Here is a 19,622-nt window from a genome sequence, read left to right on the forward strand (position 1 = left end):
AGACACAAACTGGGAGCACATGAAGGGCTAAACACAGAGTACCAACTGGAAGTCATTCATCAGTTTCCAAAATCTTGGATTGGAATTGAACCTGGTCAGCCTCTGCAGATACAGTACTAAGATCATTTTGTGTAAAAAAAAACGGAACTTTCAAGTATTAACTTGAGGAAAAGCCAGATGAATAAATCATCTTGGCCCTGACACTTGTTGGCTTCAACTGAAAGATTCTATGAGCCTAATGTTGCACCATCACAGCTTGTATCCCAAAATCCTGTATTTATCTCTTGTTTCTTTATTTTTCTTTTGTATAATCTCATTTGGGACAGTCTCACCGAGACACTTAAACCTAAATGTCTCCAAGACCATTGTTTTCCTGTGGTCCTGCACAGATATACTCCCCTCTTGCAACATGTTTTAAAGAGGATATTTCATGCTCATTTCCATACTTTTATTTGGGGTTTCTACTAGAACATATTTACATGCTTTAATGTTCAAAAACACATTATTTTTGTCATACTGTCTGTCTGAATATACCTGTATTCACCCTCTGTCTGAAACACTCCATTTTAGCGCCCGTCTCTTTAAGCCCCCCTCCTGAAAAAGTCCAGTCTGCTCTGATTGGCTCGTTGAATCACATGTTTTCTGATCTATGCAGCCCACAAAAAACTGACTGGGTTGTCTTATTTCACAGTCTGTGGGTTGGTAGGAACTCCAGATACCCAAATATATGTGCATAAGCACTGAAAAAAGGATATGTCCCCTTCAAAGTTTCCTGGGTTGTCTGTAGTTAACACTTTTAACTCTTTTGGCATAAGGTGCACTCATCAATGTCCCAGCACAGCCCCCAGGCATTTGAGCATTTGGCCTTTTTTGAAGACTATATCTAGCAGAAATAAGGAGACATTATGTTTGCCACAACAATTTTATTGAAGCTTGGTCACACGAGCATTTGAAATGGCAAAATCAATTTATTTCAATGGAATTTCCACAATTAGTGGGTTCGCTCGCAGACATGAGGTCGTCTAAATCTGCACTAATCTTTCACGTCGAGTTCAACTTTGGTGACGTTTGGCTCACAAATTTGTGGCTTTCACCAACTGTGTTGACAGTGCTGACCCAAAGGAACGAAGTGCTGGAGAGTCCGCAGTGGAGAAAGCTGTCGTAGCTTATTAGATGTGTTGCACCATCCACTATTATTCAGCCATGCTCCTCCAGAGTATAAACCGCTCCACTAAGGGGGCATGGTTTGCAGACAATTATGAGTCGATGATAGTTGAATAAACAGAACTTATTGTCCTGTTTGCGACCAAACAAACAAGCTTGTTGAATGATATAATGTGCAATCTGGAGAACTAAATGCCCGGGGGGGGTAACAAAGTGGAAGATGGAAAATGGAGAGCTATTGTGATTGGCTATTCCTGGCTTTCTAGCCTGTTATTGTTACAGTAGTTCACCAACTACTTTTGCCTCATTTCCACTGTATGGTTTGGCTCGACTCATTTTTCGTTTTTCCGCTGCAGATAGTACCCTGCCAATATAGGTGGGATTCTTAGCTGATTGCCATAGACATCATCTTCAACGCGACACATGGCGCATTGCTCCATCCAGCTCTCGCTGCATCCTTTCATCGGCAGCTGAACAGAAGAATGTCTGCACTTCGTCAATTGACCATGCCTTGGTTTTGCGCAGCACATTCTCACTCCCAACTCGTCAACTACCGCGGCTTGGTCAGTGCAAACAAACACTGGACTTTTTAACCAGGAGAGCGTTGTTCGATATCGTTGTTGACCGGTGTTTTGTTTTGCAATTTACGTTAGTGACGATTGTCACATGTTTTTTGTTGACGTTTGTGACGTGTTTCTCATAGCTGTTTCCGGACGTGTTTTACCTAGTTTACTTACTTATTTTAAGCCCAACCATGACGTTTTAAGCATTTTCTTAACTGAACCATAAGTTAGTGGTTTTCTGAGCAGTTTCCAGAACAGAAGTGCTCGCCATCCAATCACCGAAAAATGCAATTCTTGCAGAAATCTCCAACTGTCAAAAGTGTTTGATCCCAAATCACAGCATGGCTTTTTCTATGGTGTTCCTCAAGGTCTTGGTGTCTTAATGTGGTGTTATGGAGGGATCATTGATAATTTTTATCAATTCTGGAGTGGTAAAAAATGGTTAAATTTACTGTAGCACCAAATCTGTGTAACAAATGGTATCAACCCAAAAAATGCTGCAGCAACTAATGAGACATAAGTGAGAATGGGAATGACCATCATATACTTCTATCATAATGTTCTTGGCACTTTAACTTTCAAAATGTATTTTAATTAATAAATTAAATGTTTATTTCTGATTTATGACTAGAACAACTTTGCACACGGTGCTGAGCTTTCAGATGATGAACACCACTTCTATGTGACGCATACTGTTGACATACTATCTCCCCCTAAAAATCCCCTGTCCCCCCCCCCTAAAAAGGACGAAAAAACAGGTATGTGGGAGTCTCTTAGGGTTAAGATATTTTTCACAACATAGCTCAACATTCACTGCTTCACAGCAAAAACAAATGTTTAATTTGTGTGCACAAACTGACATGAAGAGTGGAAACGGGCCACTGAAACTAACAGAAAAAGCGAAGCAGCAGTATTCTTAAGACTGAAGCATGAAAGACGCCTCTGGGAAATAAGCACCTGAGCAGGCGGAGTAAGATGATGATGAGGGGAAGCGGGCGGGTCAAACCTCAGTGGAAACCTGCTACCTTTGGGATCACTGGATTGGACTCTGCTGCTCACCCTGTCAATCAAGACACTTAGCCTCAGGCTAAACAGTAAGCGACACACATACAGCACACACTACACATACTCACCCTGTTGAAACAGCTTAAAAGAAACAGCCAGCGGTGTCAAGACACTGTTAGTTATGGCTCACGTAAAAACACCAAAAGACTCATTTCCAATGCAAGAGGCTGAAATCCAGCTGGACATCAAAGATGCCGACAGCCCAACCAGAGTGCAGAGGTGACTGTATGGAAATGAATTCGCTCATATAAAATTCATAAAGCACTCAATTTAAGCAGTGGAAAAACATGGCCGTGGTGTCTGTGACGATGACCCAGTGGTTCCATGGAGGGTGAGTAAATAAAAGTGAATTTTATTGACTTTAGTGATAACACAGAATCCAGCTCTACAAGATAATCCTGCTTAACAGTGTCCTGCAGTTCGCTCCATTTGTCAAGATAGAGAAGCTACATTAGCTAATACTAATGCTTATTTTTGAGCCAGAAATCACATTAGAAAAACTCAACAGCAATCTCTCAGTTTCACTTCTAACCAAAGTACATCTGGCAACAGCCAAGGCAACAAAACTGCTTAGTTAGGTTCAGGAAAAGATTGCGGTTTGGGTTAAAATAACACCGGAAGTGCCGTAACTTAAGTACAGAAGTTTACTGACAAAAAATACATAGTTAGTTTTACAAAATGGTCATGGTTTGGGTTTAAATAACTCTGAAAGTGCCGTATCTTAACTAGTACAGAAGTTACGTGGCAAACAAATCAACTTTGACTTGTGCTTTCACACGGGACACAAACATTGGTCACCTGGATGAAATTCCAGTGTTTTTTGACCCACCCATCGACCCCGACTTCCTCCCTACATGGCGTTTGCCACTCTTTATACCTTCCGGTTCACAATTACGTGGATTACATACAAATTGATTTCATGCTGACCATCACGAAAAAAAAAAAAATTTGTGTCTATGTACACGAATCAATACATTTCGCGACTATTTCACGAACTGCTGTGCAACTGGGCTGGATGTCAAGGGCATATGTTTAGTTTCAGAAATGGGGGGGGGCTTCAATGAAGTGAGAGATTCTTCACTGAAGAAATCAAGCATATGAATTTAATTTTCTTCATTCATATAAATTTAATGACGACATTGGTTATCATGCTTTCCATAATAATGATATATCATAAAAAAGGTAATTTGCTGCATATTAATGCACTAACCCAATAATCATCGATATTTCCTTGAAATTAAATCTACTATCTCCCATACAACTAAACTGCATTCTCAAATACATTTCGAGGGAAAGTTATTTTCTCTCGGATTACGGTCACAGTTTTAGTCCAACAAACACAAGTCTTTCCGGGAGACCGCTATTCGTGTATCGTGCATTAAAGCTGCAGTGGGTAGAAACGGAGAAAATATGATTAAAAAAACTTATTTTTATAAAACGGTCGCTATATCCTGACAGTAATACATGAGACGGGTAAACTGCATCTGTGTCCTCCGGTGTTCCTAATGGCATCTGCAAGATTTCACAGACCGGAGGAAAAAAAACAGTCAGAGCTGATCTGGAGCATCTTGCAGTGTACTGTTAAGCTGTAAAATGAGAAAGTTGGTGACCCGGCAGCCATGTTGGGATCAGTTGAGGAAATACCAAGCAACGCTCACCAGCCGGAGCACAGCCAATAGGAACACTCAATAGGAATGCTGTCTCTCTGAAATGACCTGTATTTGGCCAACGGTTTCCATCACGGGCTAGATTTTTCTAAAGCCTGTAAACAGAGTTAGAGGAGGTGCAGAAGTGTAGTTTTCTCTCAGAACACTTGAATTACAATATGCTGAAAGGTTATTTGGGATTTTTTGCCCGATAATGCCAAAAAAACAAAAACATTCTAGACGAGGCACACCAGGTTCCAATCACCTCATCAACCTCCCCATAAAAGCCTGGTCATCTCTCCACTACGTTGCCAGATAATTCTGTCTTGTTCGGTAGTGCATCACGTTCCTTCCTCTGAGTGTTTTTCCAAGATTGCAATTTTTCTAGTGTTCGCTCGTGACTTTTTGACTTACCTGTGGTTTTTGTCCTCTCGTCAGATCTCCCGGTTTACCTTGCTGCTGCTGCTTCCGCATCTCCAGTGACTGAGATTTCCCATGCGCTCAGTCTTCGTGTTCCATTCTCTACTAGCCACGAGCCGGCCAGCTCCATGCCCTCTTGCTTGTGTTTTTTCCTCGTTGTTGGAAAATAAACACTGTTTAATTTTTTACTTACCTGTGCCAGTCTCTGCTTTGGGGTCCAACCTGAAAACTAAACCTAGCAGGTTTAAGTTTCACTTTCATGTTACAATCAGCTGTTCGTTCATGTCCCGTGTTCACAACGTTCAGTGTCATTTTACCATGTTGTTTTTTCCTAAACCTCATTAAGTGGTTTTGTTGCCTAATCCTAAGCAAGTGTTTTTGTTTAAATCACAACATTAAGCACGTGTTTACTGAGAACGAAAAGTGGGATGGGTCTGACAAACGCATTGAACTATCATTACAAACACATTTGTGATACGTCAAAATCAGATATGATGACAAAACACGTTTCCTTCGAAATGTAATTCACAATGCACCTTCGTTGTATGGGAGCGTAATTTTTAGGAGACTAGGCTGCTTGGAACCCACTAAATAATGTCTTATTTGTATCTTTACTACATAAAGCATTGTCTTCAGTTGCATTATCTTTGAATTATGGTGAGTTCTAGAATACTTTTAGGAGAATTTGCTGTAAAAAAGACTGAAGCAAAATAATTTTTCAACCAGAAAATACAGAGGAGTCGGGACTTTTTTCTGCACTGAATAGTGTAGCCTTCCTCACATGCTAAATACTGTTTATGGCCCCAACAACCTGGGGCTAAAAACTCAGCATTGTTAACCTGAAACAAGAAAAGTTAGGGGGACAAAAATAAAGATTTTAAAAAGTAAAATTACACTCATGCTTGATATACCTTATAATCAAGGTACAATGTTTACACCTGACAAGGGGGGAAATTGTCTTTATAGTAGGCTACTAGTTATGAAGTCATGTTTCATGATCATACTTCTGTATATAGCGCTCATGAATGAACCTTGGCTCCATGTAATACAGCCTATTAAGGCCAGCCACTCTGTGAATGGCTCTATACAACCCACCACAGCTGGCTGCTGGGCGGTACGAGGGCGATCAGAAGCAGAAGGGTGAGAAGTGACAGGCAGAAAAAGGTGACAAGGGTGACGAGGGTGTGTAACCACAGGAGGAAACCCAGTCTGTTTACCCAAGTGATATTTTAATTTGCGCTGCAGGCCTCAACTTCGTTTTTTCTCCGGATCCTTTCAGCGTAGACTGGCTTTTTTCACCTCCTGAAATTGGGCCCGGGACGTTAACACAACATTGACTTTGGCACGGGGGCAGCGACTGGGGAAGTGACGGGACTCTTAAAGAAGTTTCCTCCCGCCTGCTCTCGGTGCCTGGCTGCACTCTGATCAACGTCACATCACACTCGACATTCACAACAACCAGACACGCCGGCTCGTGTCCCCTGACGTCTCTCCGTGCCGCACTGATGAGGTCACGGTCTACACCTCACATACCTGAAAGACTTCTGTTAGCATTGTATCACTTTATGTAATGATCATTTTTTTATGTAATGAATTTTCCAGCTGTGAAAATTATAATTTTTTTTAAAAGTTTTTACAGGTCTAACTGTAGGATATATGTCATGCCTGAACCTGCACTTTGTTGGCTCTCCTCAATAAAGAAATACCAAAATCCATTCAGTCGGGTCAGTTTTGCACAACCTCCGGGGTCTGAAAAGTGAAGCCAATGCTGAAGTGCCTTAAAACTTGCATTCTCCAGAAGGGGGCGACTCCTCTGGTTGCAAAAAGAAGTCTGATTGTATAGAAGTCTATATGAGAATGAGCCTACGTCTCACTTGATTTATTACCTTGGTAAACATTGTAAACATTAAAGAAGCGATTGAGACCATGAACTCAAGTCTTCTTCAATACAGCATGATGTTCATTTAGTAAATTATGGTCCCATTTAGAGTCAAATAGACCATAGAGCAGGGTATGATTTAGGGCGTGGCTACCTTGTGATTGACAGGTCGCAACCACGGCGTTGTGCAGTCTGGGTGATGTCAGTGTCTTACAACTTTAACCCTTTCACAGTGTGTTTTCAGTCCATGCAAGTTAATTGTAACATTTTGTACTTAGCTCCACCTTCTCGTGTCGCTTCTGGTTCCAAAAAACCAAGATGGCGACGACCAAAAACCAAGATGGCAACAGCCAAAATACCAAACTTGAGGCTTCAAAACTGTAGTCCACAACCCAATGGGTGACGTCACGGTGACTACGTCCATTTCTTATAGTCTAGGGCAGGGGTGCCCAATACGTCGATCGCGATCTACCGGTCGATCGCAAAGGTAGTGTGGGTAGATCGCATGGCATTAAAAAAAAAATAAAAAATAATTAAAAAATAGACGTCAGCCTATCAGAGCAGATTGAGAACTGTCTGTCAGAGTTTGACAGACGCTTTCAAGACTTTGTTTTACTGGAGCCAGTCGCTACATTCATGTGCTACCCTTTTCGGGAAGATGCTGAGGCTGATTCACTTGCATCAAAAATTGCAACACTGTTTCACCTGAACTCATCTGGAGTGGAGGATGAGATTTTGACACTACAAGCTGACATTCAGCTTAAGTCCAGGGCTCATGGACAGTTCTGGAACTTACTCACAGAGGAAAAGTACCTCAACATGAGGAAATATGCTACCTCCTTGACTGCATTATTCAGCTCCACTTATTTATGCGAGTCAGCCTTTTCCCACATGAAGATTATTAAGTCCAAATACCGTTCCACCTTGACTGATGATCATTTGGAAGTGTGCTTGAGGCTGGCTATCAGCAGCTACTGTCCGGACTATGCATCCCTGGCTGATTCCATTCAGTGCAAGTCATCAGAGTAAGGTAATGACAAAAAATTTACAGAGTTATATTGTACAATATGGGTTCATGCAGTTATGCAAGGTACACCAACATATATTGTACATATAAAGAATACTCAATATATTTATAAATAAATATATGTTTTGCATTTTTATAGTAGGTAGATCATTTTGACTTGGTCATTTTATAAGTAGCTCGCATGCTGAAAAAGTGTGTGCACCCCTGGTCTAGGGACACCTGAACCAGTTCCATTTGCTGAAGAAGACCACAAAGTCAAAGAAAACCCTGTAAAGAGAACTTTTGACCTTAGATTATTTTATTACTCAACTCATTTAATTAAGCAAAAGTGACACAGTGTCATGTGACTTAATCAAACAGTATTTTGTATTTATACTTCAGTAAAAGCACATGTTGTTGCAACCAGAGGCCAATTGTCCGATATTTTGGGGGCGGAAAGAATTCTTATATTCAACGTTTGAGAGGAGACAGGAAGTTTTAGTGGGAAGAGGCTGGCACATCCCCTTAACAGAACAAAGGAGATCCAAGTATTCTCCAAGAGAATCCGAGAGTATTCTCAGTTGTCAGGCAGATGAGGGAAACTGACAAAGAAAAAATTGATTTCCATTATCTCAGGATGTCTGACAATCTGCTCCATCCCAGTACAGTACGTGAACGCTTCGGATCGATTTGCCATCGTTTTTATTTGGTTAGAGGATATCTTGTTGACATTTAGTCCTGAGAGTGCCACGAGAGGAAAACTCAGGGAGTGTCCACAATATATAGGATTCATCCTCTGAGGACCATGAATTTGCTCAGGAAATTTGATTGCAATCTTCCATTATCTGCTGATATTTCATCTGAATAAGTGGCAACTTTATACTGAGGGTGGCAGTAGAAAAACAAATGAGGGGGGGTCACCAAAATGGCTTGGATTCATCCAGTGGATACCAAGAATATTCTCGTTTGATGGCAGTAGTTGTTGAGACATCTTACTGTGGATGGATAGACTGTCCGGCAGTTTTAAGAAGACGTTTTAATTCATTTCAAAGCTGCATTAATTGATTTTTTGGGGCCACATTGGGGTAAAAATATTATTTGGGGAAAACATATCTGAGGTGCTGTCACTTTGTAGGGATTTTATGGTGAATGTGTTGGCAAAGAATTGCCTTTTTACACATCCAGCAGGCACGGAGACATTAACATTCATTTGGAGTTGTGTTTGTGTCCATGTTGAGCAGTTAATATTAACCATTTTTACTACTCCAGAAAAACAAATAATCCCTCCAAAATACCACATTAAGTCACCAAGACCTTGTGGAACACCATAGAAAAAGCCATGCTGTGATTTGGTATCAAAAACTTTTGTGGATTTCTGCAAGAATTGCATTTTTCTGCAATTGGTTGGTGAGCACTTCTGTTCTGGAAACTGCTCAGAAACCCCCTTATTGTGAACATACCTAGGAAAGCCATTCATCCTCTGAATCCTTTAGGTCTGTAGTTTGTGACTGTAAAGTTTTATGAGCCTGTGATTATCTTAGAGAAGTGGTTTCCAAACTTTTTTTAAGTCAAGGACCCCTAAGCTGACACAAATTAGACCGCGGACTCCCATTTGATAAGATTTTGTCTCAGGTTCCCCATTTGATATTATTTTTGCTTTTAGATGTTTTATTACAGAATGTGTATGAAACCCATGAACAAAATGGTCATACATTCTGTCATCGTGTTACTTATGGATGGAATTAAAGTGAAAATAGTTTCTTCCCCTTTTTGCTGGGGACCCCCTGGAATCCCTTCAAGGACTCGTAGGGGTCCCCGGACACCAGTTTGAAAACCACTGTTCTAGAGGTCACAACAGGTAATTTTGGGGACTAACATCATCACACATGAACACAATTGGGCTCATTGAATCCAGTAGTAGTAGTAGTCCAAGGTATCAGTTTTACAGTTATACCCAAATTATGCAATTCCAAGACTGTGCATATTTGTTGCCCCTAACTACATGTGATTATCATAAAGCCGGCATGTACTGTATATAAAGGGGAGACTCGTGGGTACCCATAGAACCCATTTTCATTCACATATCTTGAGGTCAGAGGTCAAGGCACCCCTGTGGTGACGGCCATGCCAGTTTTTACCTTGCCAAAATTTAGCCCAACTTTGGAGCGTTATTTAGCCTCCTTCTGAGCTAGCATGACATGGTTGGTACCAATGATGATTCCTTGCGTTGTTTAGTTTCATATGATACCAATATCTTCACTCTAGCTTTAAGACTGAGCCTGCTACAACCTCTTACAGACAGTATTGTCAGTCTATTCACTTTTACCTCTGGTTTGGTCTCCACCAACTCCCGAGGAAAAAATATCTGGCTTTTTAGCTGCTAGAGGCTTCCAATATGATCACCAGCCAGTTGCTAACTTCGTCTACTGTTGCAAGCCGCAAAGCCGGAACAATAACCTAAGAGAGGTTATAAAAGCTCTGTACTCTTGCAGAGTTGGGCGATAACTGTGGGTTTGTCATGAGTGGCGCCTATAAAAAAAAATACAGATAAATGCAGCTTTGCATCTCTAAATTATATAAATTTAACTGGGTGGATTTAATTGATTTTGCTATAGAACATAATGAAGAAAATTGTCATCCTCAGGTTTTATTTGAAAATAAAGTGATGAGAAGTTAACAACGTGGGGAAATGAAACATTCCCTTAGTATTACCGGAGCAGTTGTAACAGGTGTTGGTTGTTTGTTTGTAGTTTATTTTTTGTACCTTTGGAAGAGAAAGGCAGACCTGTGGTCAGTGTGACGCTGTCATCCAGGCCAAACTACAGAGGACAGTCTGATGAGTATCCGTCTGGCTCTTCCCCCCGCTGAGAGCAGAGATTGAAGCTAAACTGTGTCCCGAACACAGACTAATCGTCCTCTCTCTGTTTACAGCACCCAAGGGTGAGCTTTAATGAGGCTAACGGTGATATGACTAAACATCCTGCAGCCTTCATCCGTCAGGAGGAGAGCAGCAGGGCCCCGGGCTTTTGATGCCTGCCTGAGCAGCAGAAGAAGCCGAATCCCTCCTCCTGTCCTTTCAGATGACTTTACCGCGTCCTTGTCGAAGTGGAAATATGAAATGTCACGGAGAGTTGTGTGCATGTTTGAAAATGTCAGAGATACAGCAGCTTGTCGCACGCGGATCTCCGAGAAGCCGGTGGGAGATTAAAGGAGATTCAAAAACAATTTTGGTAACAAAAAAAAATAACCAAAACAATTGTGCAGAGGGTTTTTTAGGTGGTGCTGACATTTCTGGATTTCAAAAGGCCCTTTCAGGCACGAAATCCATATTGGAATAAAAACTCTCCAACTGGCGCAACAGATTTTGTTCTCATGCCAGAAATGCAAATGCCAAAGCAGTTTTGTTATTATACTGTCCAGCATGCTAATGTTTTAGTCTTTGTTCTGTTTCTGTTGGATCTCTGCTCTGATTAGCCAGTCAAGTCCTCTCTGTTGTGAAATTTAACATTTTTCTCATTAACGGGCCACCATGAAGTGTTCTTGTCAATGTAGCTGTACTTGTCCGCTGTAAAAGTTGCAAAAGTTATTATTTAAAGTGTCAACATTATACATTAGACTCATTAGTGGTGAAAACAATATTCAAATCTTTTATTTAAGTGAACATCAATACAACAATTAAATAATAATAATATTAAAAGTAAAGCAGCAATCTAAACTTTATTTCAATTAAAATAACATAATTCAGCAGTAGAATGCACTTAATCAAAGTCAATGCCAAGATGGGACTACAATTGTATTAAAGCTAAGTGGCCCACAGAGAGAGTGGCAAGGGGACAAAGACAAATTAGATGAAGGTGATATCTTAATGCTATTAACTGAAGGGAATATATTAATGTAAATTGCAGAAGAAAATAACAAATTATAAGGGATTAATAACATGTTTCCCCCGGACAGAAACATCCTGGCGTTGTAAACTGTTCTGTACTATTTATTTCCTGTGTGAACTGTGATGCAGGTTAGGCTACCAGGCTGATATTGGTCTTTTATTAACCGATGGATGTTATTGCCTGACCTACAGTAAAATGCCTGCAGTAAAATGTAATTCTGTTCTGTAAATTGAAGGTTTCCCTGACATGGAGGAGGGGTCCACATGCTGCTAACCCTAAAATAATTTCACCAGTCTGGTAGTTGGTCAGAGTTTTACCGTCCCATGAATATCTAAATTTCCTTTTCTTGTGAGATTATTGACCTAAAATTGGTCATAATTAAAGAAATAATCAAACAGAAAGTAATGCAGTTAGTATCAGCTTTCAAGTTCCCATAGTGAAACCTTAAAATACATACACAAACTACATGTATATTTCCTTTGGAAGTCAGTTTGGTGTCCTTGCCGTCTCCTGCTGTTCCACAGTCCCTGTCTCGATGCTAATGAATGCACTGTTTGGGGGAGGCGGAGCATCGAGGTGTGGTGGCCCCCCTCCAAGGTGAGTCCACCTGAGTGAGGAGGACGAAGAGCAAAGAGAGTGGACACATCAGAACAGTGATGAATATGGATGCTCTGCAGAAGCTGCTGTCCTGCTGCTATAAAACATCCTGTTACTGAAACTGATGGACATGATGCAGTTTGTATTGGAAGCTTGTGTTAGCATACTCAGGTGCCTTAAGCTATATCAGGTTCATTGTTGGTTTAAATAGGAGCACCATAAAAGAAAATACATTTAGCACTGAACCAAACAGGCGAAAGTGAAACTGAATGAAACAAAGAGACACCATACAGCTGTTCCCATGAGGTTTATTTGATAGACATCACCAGGTAACACCAGTTTTATATATGTACACATCGACTGTTTTCATGTGCAGGCATGGGAGAAAAAAACAAACAGCTGAGGTAAAAATGTCTTAAAAGCTGTTAGCTTTGATGTACCAGCCTGTCATTAAGTATATTGTTCACTGAGTCTATCTAAATTAGCCTCATAAACCTCTCGGCCACAGATGCTCCATCTTTACAAACTCAGTATTCAGTTGAGGTTGGGCTTAGCTCTCAGCTGCAATGTTTTCAATTGTTGCTTTCACACTCCCAGTCCAAAGAAATCTACGCAAGTTCAGGCAAAGCCTAATGATTTCCAAGTGACTCTCCTGAAATGTGCTTAGATAGGGGAGAGCGGGGGCGGTTGGGACACTTTTGCATCAACACCAAATAATCTTCCATTACTCGCAGACTACTTGAACAGTAATGAAATATTTGATCCCTGAACAGATACAGGTGTTTGCCAACAGTTTATCAAGTTTTTTAGAGCCCAACTCAAATGTGAAAGGCATAACTTTGTTAAAGTATATTTTTGGCATCTTTGGGAAAAAATTCCATAATAACCTTTCAGCATATTGTAATTCAATTGTTCTGAGAGATAACTAGACTTCTGCACCTCCTGATGGCTCTGTTTTCAGGCTTTTAAAAAATCTAGCCAGTGAAGGAAGACTAACCAATCACAGGTCATTTCAGAGAGAGAGTGTTCCTATTGGCTGTGCTCCGGCTGGTGGGCGGTGCTTGGTATTTCCTCAGCAGATCTCAACATGGCTGCCGGGTCACAAACTTTCTCATTTTACAGCTAAACAGTACACTACAAGATGTTTCTGAAAAAATCTGGGATGATATAATCACAGTAACAGAATATTGATTCATATTTGATCAGCGCTGCCTAGTTTGACTGTTTGGTCGGAGTTCGCGAGTGATTGACAGCTGCTCAGAGATGGCAGCTGGACGGCAGACTGATTGGTTGTTTTCCTTCGGTATGTGAAATCTTGCAGAGGCCATTAGGAGCACCGGAGGACGCAGAGGCAGATTACCTGTCTCATGAACTACTGTCAGGATATATATATTTATTAAAAATAACTTTTTTTAATCATATTTGCTCCATTTCTACCCACGGCTGCTTTAAATGTACAAGGAATGCATTTTCCCAAAGTTCTTCCTTTCTGGGATGCTGGGTTTGGACTTGCTCTGTTCAAAAAAATATAATTTAAATAAAAAAAAAAAATTGCAGTATAAATTTGAAAACATTATATTTACAATGGTACTTGGTCACATATTTCTTTGAGAAAAAGAAAAGATTTGTAAAATCAATATATTTTCTGAAATTACTGAGATATGGAATTTGGCAAAAAAAAAGGGTTTCTGACTGTCTGCCACTTTAGTAAAGATTCACTCAGTGACTTCACAGTGGGTCTTAATCAATAAGGAAAAGCCTTTGTCTTGTTTTTGTCTGCTTTTTGTTGATTTGTTAACAAGGACAGCTAGGACTAGCATCAACTGAGAGGCCAGAAAATAAGCTTCCCAACAATATGTTTTTTATATGTGGCATAAACTAAAAACACTATGGTAGAAGAAAAATAACAAAAGTAGAGATTACTATTATTTCTCATTGCATTGTTTTTTGTTAAATTAAATAATTCAAAATAAATGAATTAGTAAGTGATCATGAGAAAACCTTTTTATTTTGTGATTTTGACCTATTTATTCCATGATTGTGTGACAATGTGATTGACGTCTTGTCATCATTTACTGATTACTCTAGGAAGAAAAAGTGTTTACACATAATCAGAAGATAGTCTCACTAAGGAATAGTTGTTATAAAGTGCATTTCTTGGAGTAATGGGAAAACACCATTAAATAATTTTTAATAAAAATCATCTCTGTTTCCCTCCGTTATTGTCAGACCTAATTTATAAATATGTATGTGAGCTTCCGTAAACCCATTGAACCCTGGTTATCCTCAGCCCACAGCTTTATTATCTGTGTCAGGTGTATCACCGGGTTCAGGTGGTTGACATTGAGGTGCGTATCTATATTACTGTTATTGGATAATGGGGGTTGTGGTATATTGCAGGATTTCTTTCCCCCGTCCACTCAGTCGGAGCAGGTCATAATGGCTTCATGGCTAAGCCACAGAGGCCCGGCGAAGGTAGAGGAAGTCTGTCTGAGCTGAAGTCTTCATCAAATTGAAGTTTCCATTTTCCTTCCCTCTGAAATCCCTAAAGCAGTGCCGAGGTGGATCCATTTCACACCTGGAAATAGTTTCCTCCGCGTGTGGGTTCACGACGGGCTTACAGGCAGGCGGAGGCGGCACGGGACGTTTAAGCCTCCATCAAATAATGGCTTTTGTAATTTCACAGCAAACGGCTGCGTCGAGCCAATCTCCGCCGCTGCCTCCCTCTAATTTTATCTCCCTCTCTCTCCTTGTCTTCCTGTCTGTTTCCCCCCCCCCCCCCACAGACGTCGCCCCCTATCTCGCTCTGTTTCTCCAGCCGTCTCTATCTCTGACAGATACAGACTCTATTAGCCGTGATTGGTTACAGTTCACAGCCATGAAATGATCCTTCCGAGGAAAAAACACACACACACACACAGAAAAATGGGAAGAACTCACATTAGCTGCAATGTGAAACCTGCTGTATCTGTACTGTGACAGGTATCGGATGGTGTAACTTCAAAGGCTTAAATAAACATCTGTGCTATCTCAAACCTGGCTGTCCAACTTTGTGCTGCTCTTTGTTCAGTTGGGCTTCGGGAGAAAAAGGAGGGAAATCCCACTTTCATTGTGGGATTTTCTCGAAGGTGTTGTTTACGAAAAAGTACACTCGTCTTGTGTGGTTTTGTTTTAACTGTTGTCAGGTTGTTCAGGATTCGATGCTTTCTCAAAAGACATTTGACATTGGAGATTTATTCTTTCAGGTGGAATCAGGCCGGTTCTAGATTGCTTTGAATGGGCAAGCAGTAAGAGATGTTGGTTGGTCACCAACGACTGTGGTAATATGAGTGTTCTTTAGGACTGTAAGCTATAACATGCACTGTTTTGTTTTTATCTAAAGCTATCTCCCAACCATACTTGCCAACCCTCACGATTTTCCCAAGAGCGTACCGTTTTTCATCGCCCTCTCCCGGTTTCCTCCTGGGGTCACAATTCTTACGTATTTCGCCCGATTTATGACAAATGTTGAGCTGTGCTCGCCACTGGGTTCAGCGCACATTGTCAGTGTGCGCTGCACCTAAAGTTGGGCTTTGCTCGATGCAGCAAAGCCATTGGAAATAACGGGTTTTCAGAGAGCAGCAGTGTTGTTGTCACATCTGGAAGGTGAGTGAGAGAGGGAGAGAAAAAAAAATGGAGAGTACTAAGAGAAAGAAACAGGCCTACTAAATCAGAGGCAGAAAGTGAATAAATGCGTGAATGAATGAAAACTGATGATGCCAGAGATCCACACAAGTTCAGACCAGAGGGGCCAATTACTCTGTATTTGTTTCTGAGAATTAAAAGTATTTAACACAAAACTGCTGTTGCAGTGTACTTTTATAATTACCTCCGCCAAGGCCAAAGGCCTTGGAAGGAGGTTTTGTTTTCACCGGCGTTGGTTTGTTGGTTTGTTTCTGTCTGTCTGTCTGTCTGTCTGTCCTTCTGTTAGCAGGATTACTCCAAGTTTGTGATGGATTGGGACGACATTTTTTTGGAGGGGTGGAGTGTAGCACAATGAACAATCCATTCGATTTTGGTGTCTCTGACAGCTACAGACTCTATTAGCCGTGATTGGTTACAGTTCATAGCCAATTCTTTTAAGAATTCCGATCAGCATGAGCATTAAGACCACAGGGTATAATTCATGCGCAGTGCACAGTGGGACTCTGCTTTGGTTTCTCCCTATTTTTGAGGTCACAAGGTTGGCGAGTATGCTCCCAACGAGTACAGACAGGCTGTGTACCTTAAGAAGGGCTTTCCACAAAGATATGGAGTAGCCAGCCATTGGGGAAAAGTAGCCAGCTAGGACGGTCCGGGGCATGCACCCCCCCTGGAGAAACGTTTTGGCCGTAAAAGCCCAAATTTAGTTCCTCTGGCACATTCTGATGCCGCTATTCCATCATAAACACTGATATTAATTATTGCATATTTTAATGAGTTTGCGTAAACATGTAGTGAATTATTGTATAGGAGAATTAGACTTCTTGTGCGATATTTAAATCCACACCTATTCCTGACTGATCAGAACTTTTGTTATTAAGAATCATTGGACATTTATTTATTTATTGACACCTTCGCTCCCTCATCTTCTCTATTGATATACTTCACACCTATGGGCAGTAAGAAGGTATGATTTAAGAATGAACATTCACTTTGTTGAATGACAGAATAACCAAAAATGTAAACCATGGATAAAATGTGGAAAACCATTTACTTAATCATACATATTACTACAGGAAGTTCCATTACATCATATTTTATTTTTTAAAAACATGTTTTGGGCCATCTAACATTAGTTCGCATAATTGGTCAATGGCAAAAAAAAATACAGTGTGAGGCTGAGGCTCACATTTTCCTCATATGACATAGGCCTGTTACTTTGACAACATTGCCTGTTTTACTGTAGAGTGTGTTTTGCAAAAGACATGGCTCTGCTGTAAAAAGCAAAATGTAAATAAAGATAATTCATTCTTCGTTCATTCATTAAACCCTTAAACATCTGTGTGGTGTATATATGTGTATATATGGAAAATGCAGCATATTATTTTGATGTGACATTTGTATAATTGGTTGAATCAACACGGAACACATAAAATACTTTTTATTTTTGAAATATTGGAGTAAAGGGAGGATACTTGGCATTTGGTGGGGCATATTGGCTGTTTGTGGCAAACAAAAACAGACTGCAAAAACATTCTGGAAGGCTAAAGCAAATTTTCGCTTCACTTTTAGAGGCCTGTTCTACGAAGTGAGTTCAACATACCCAGGGTATCTTCTCGTTATCTGGCTTAACTAACCCTAACAACCAAGATCCCGCTAAGTGGTCCTACGACGGTGGTTATAAACTCAGTAAATCAACCCAGGGTTTCTCTGTCTGGTTATGAGCGCGTTCAGGTGAACGGGGGCGGTGTTTGCAGCACATGACCAATCACAGACATGGACAAGTCTACTGTCAGCAGAGCGGCACATTTTACAAGCTATAATATTAGACAAATACCAAGAAGTTAAACACATAATCCAGAATAAAAGTAACACAGTTGAAGCTGCCAAATGCAGGAAGGACAACTGGCAAAAGAAAAAAACTCCCTATGTGTGAATGCGTAAATTAACAGACTTATTAATGTAACGGAATACTCAAAAGTCAGATATAGTCGTCTAGATGGGGCAGTGATATTATAAATAGCTTTCAGAAGTGTAATGGGTGAGTTAATTACACTGCTATGTCCTTTGACAAAGTTGTGGCTTGTGTGACTATTTCAGCCTTCTTTCAGCTGCGTCCCCGTCTCCGGCGGTGTGAAACGGACTCGAGAGCAAGTAAAAAAAATTAAATAAAAACAAAATTCAAAGCGGTAAACACCCCCAGCATAAAGCCAGCTGTCCTTCCTGCATTAGTCAGTTTAAAATGTGTTGCTTTTCAGATGGATTATTATTTAAACTTCTTTGTATTTGTGTAATATTATCATACAGTATGATCCGGGCATCTAGCTGTAATTGGTCAGTAGGCGGTGCTTTTTACGAGTTGATCTCTTATCTGGAACATAACCTGCTCAGGAGCTGGTTAGGTGTTCAGCATAAGTTACCATGGCGATCTACCACGGTAAGAAGTGAACCACCGTCGTAGGACGGAAAACCCTGAAGTTACCTCGCTAACCCCAAATCCTGCTTCGTAATACCGGCCTCCGGTCTAGAATGCCCACTTCACCCATCAAATAGCCGTCACTAATGCAGTGACAAGGGCATGATCCCTCACCAGCTTCCCACCAGAGCGGCCACACTGGGTGTATAGCTTTTGGGAATTGCATTCTGGGTCTCTCTGCTGTAAAACCTGATATTTATCTTTGTGTTACATCACACGGCATTAAAAAACGGACAAAGATGCATCACCATAGCAGCTTTTCAACAGTGTTTTAGAGCGGATTTTCCCTTTGAGCCCTCATTCTGCTACGACAGAAACTGTGAGAGATTTGAAAACATTATTACTATAATTAAACACTTCATAGGGATTAAGTGTTGGAGCAGAGAGGTATTCTAGTTTTTTTTTACAGGCCCATGTGTGTTTGTGTGTGTGTAACTGTGAGAGAGCATGTAATTCATGGAGTATGAGGGCGGGGCACGTGGGAGATTTAGTGATGATTTAGTGCGAGCAGTCATAGCTGTGGAGAGGTGGAAATGTTTTCCTAAGGCTCATAGCACTTAACGGCCGTGGGTTACAAACACACACTCTCTCGCTCACACACACACATAACTCACATTAACACACCTGATTTCCCCACCCGCTGGAGTGCAGCAATAATGAAGTGCAGATTGAAAAGCATTTGATGTAAGAACCCAGCAATTATATGCATTCACACAAAGACAAACCTACTGTACGTTTTACTGTTGCACGTACTGTACTGTATGGAGCATTTTTTGTAGCTGTGGGATATCATAAACTGATCACAGCATGCCTGGACTAAACATGACAGCACTAACAGCGATGACACATATACTGGAGAGAAAGAGATGCTTAACTTTTCCACTGTCGACATCTTTTTCGTGCCTTCTTCTCTTCGTCCACCTCCCTCTGGAACTCCTGAGCTCCTGGGCGCTTCCACCTGTAATCATCTTTCATCGTTCCAACACACTGCTGAAGGCCTCAACAGCCTCGTGAAGGGAAAATCCACCGTAAAACACTGATGGCAGGAGCTACGTTTGAGTTTGAAAAAACAAATGTTCAGTGTTTTGAATGTTTGGGTTAAATGTCGGGTTTAAATTCAACAGTGGTTTAATTTTTTAGCCAAACATCAGAAAAGTCGATAACAAGAATTGTGAAAGAAGAGGTCAACAAGTAAGTGTAGGCTGTGTAGTTGCTGTACACGGAGGACCTTCCCCCAA

This window comes from Sebastes fasciatus, chromosome 2 (assembly GCF_043250625.1).
Source record: "Sebastes fasciatus isolate fSebFas1 chromosome 2, fSebFas1.pri, whole genome shotgun sequence".
Taxonomy (NCBI): Eukaryota; Metazoa; Chordata; class Actinopteri; order Perciformes; family Sebastidae; genus Sebastes; species Sebastes fasciatus.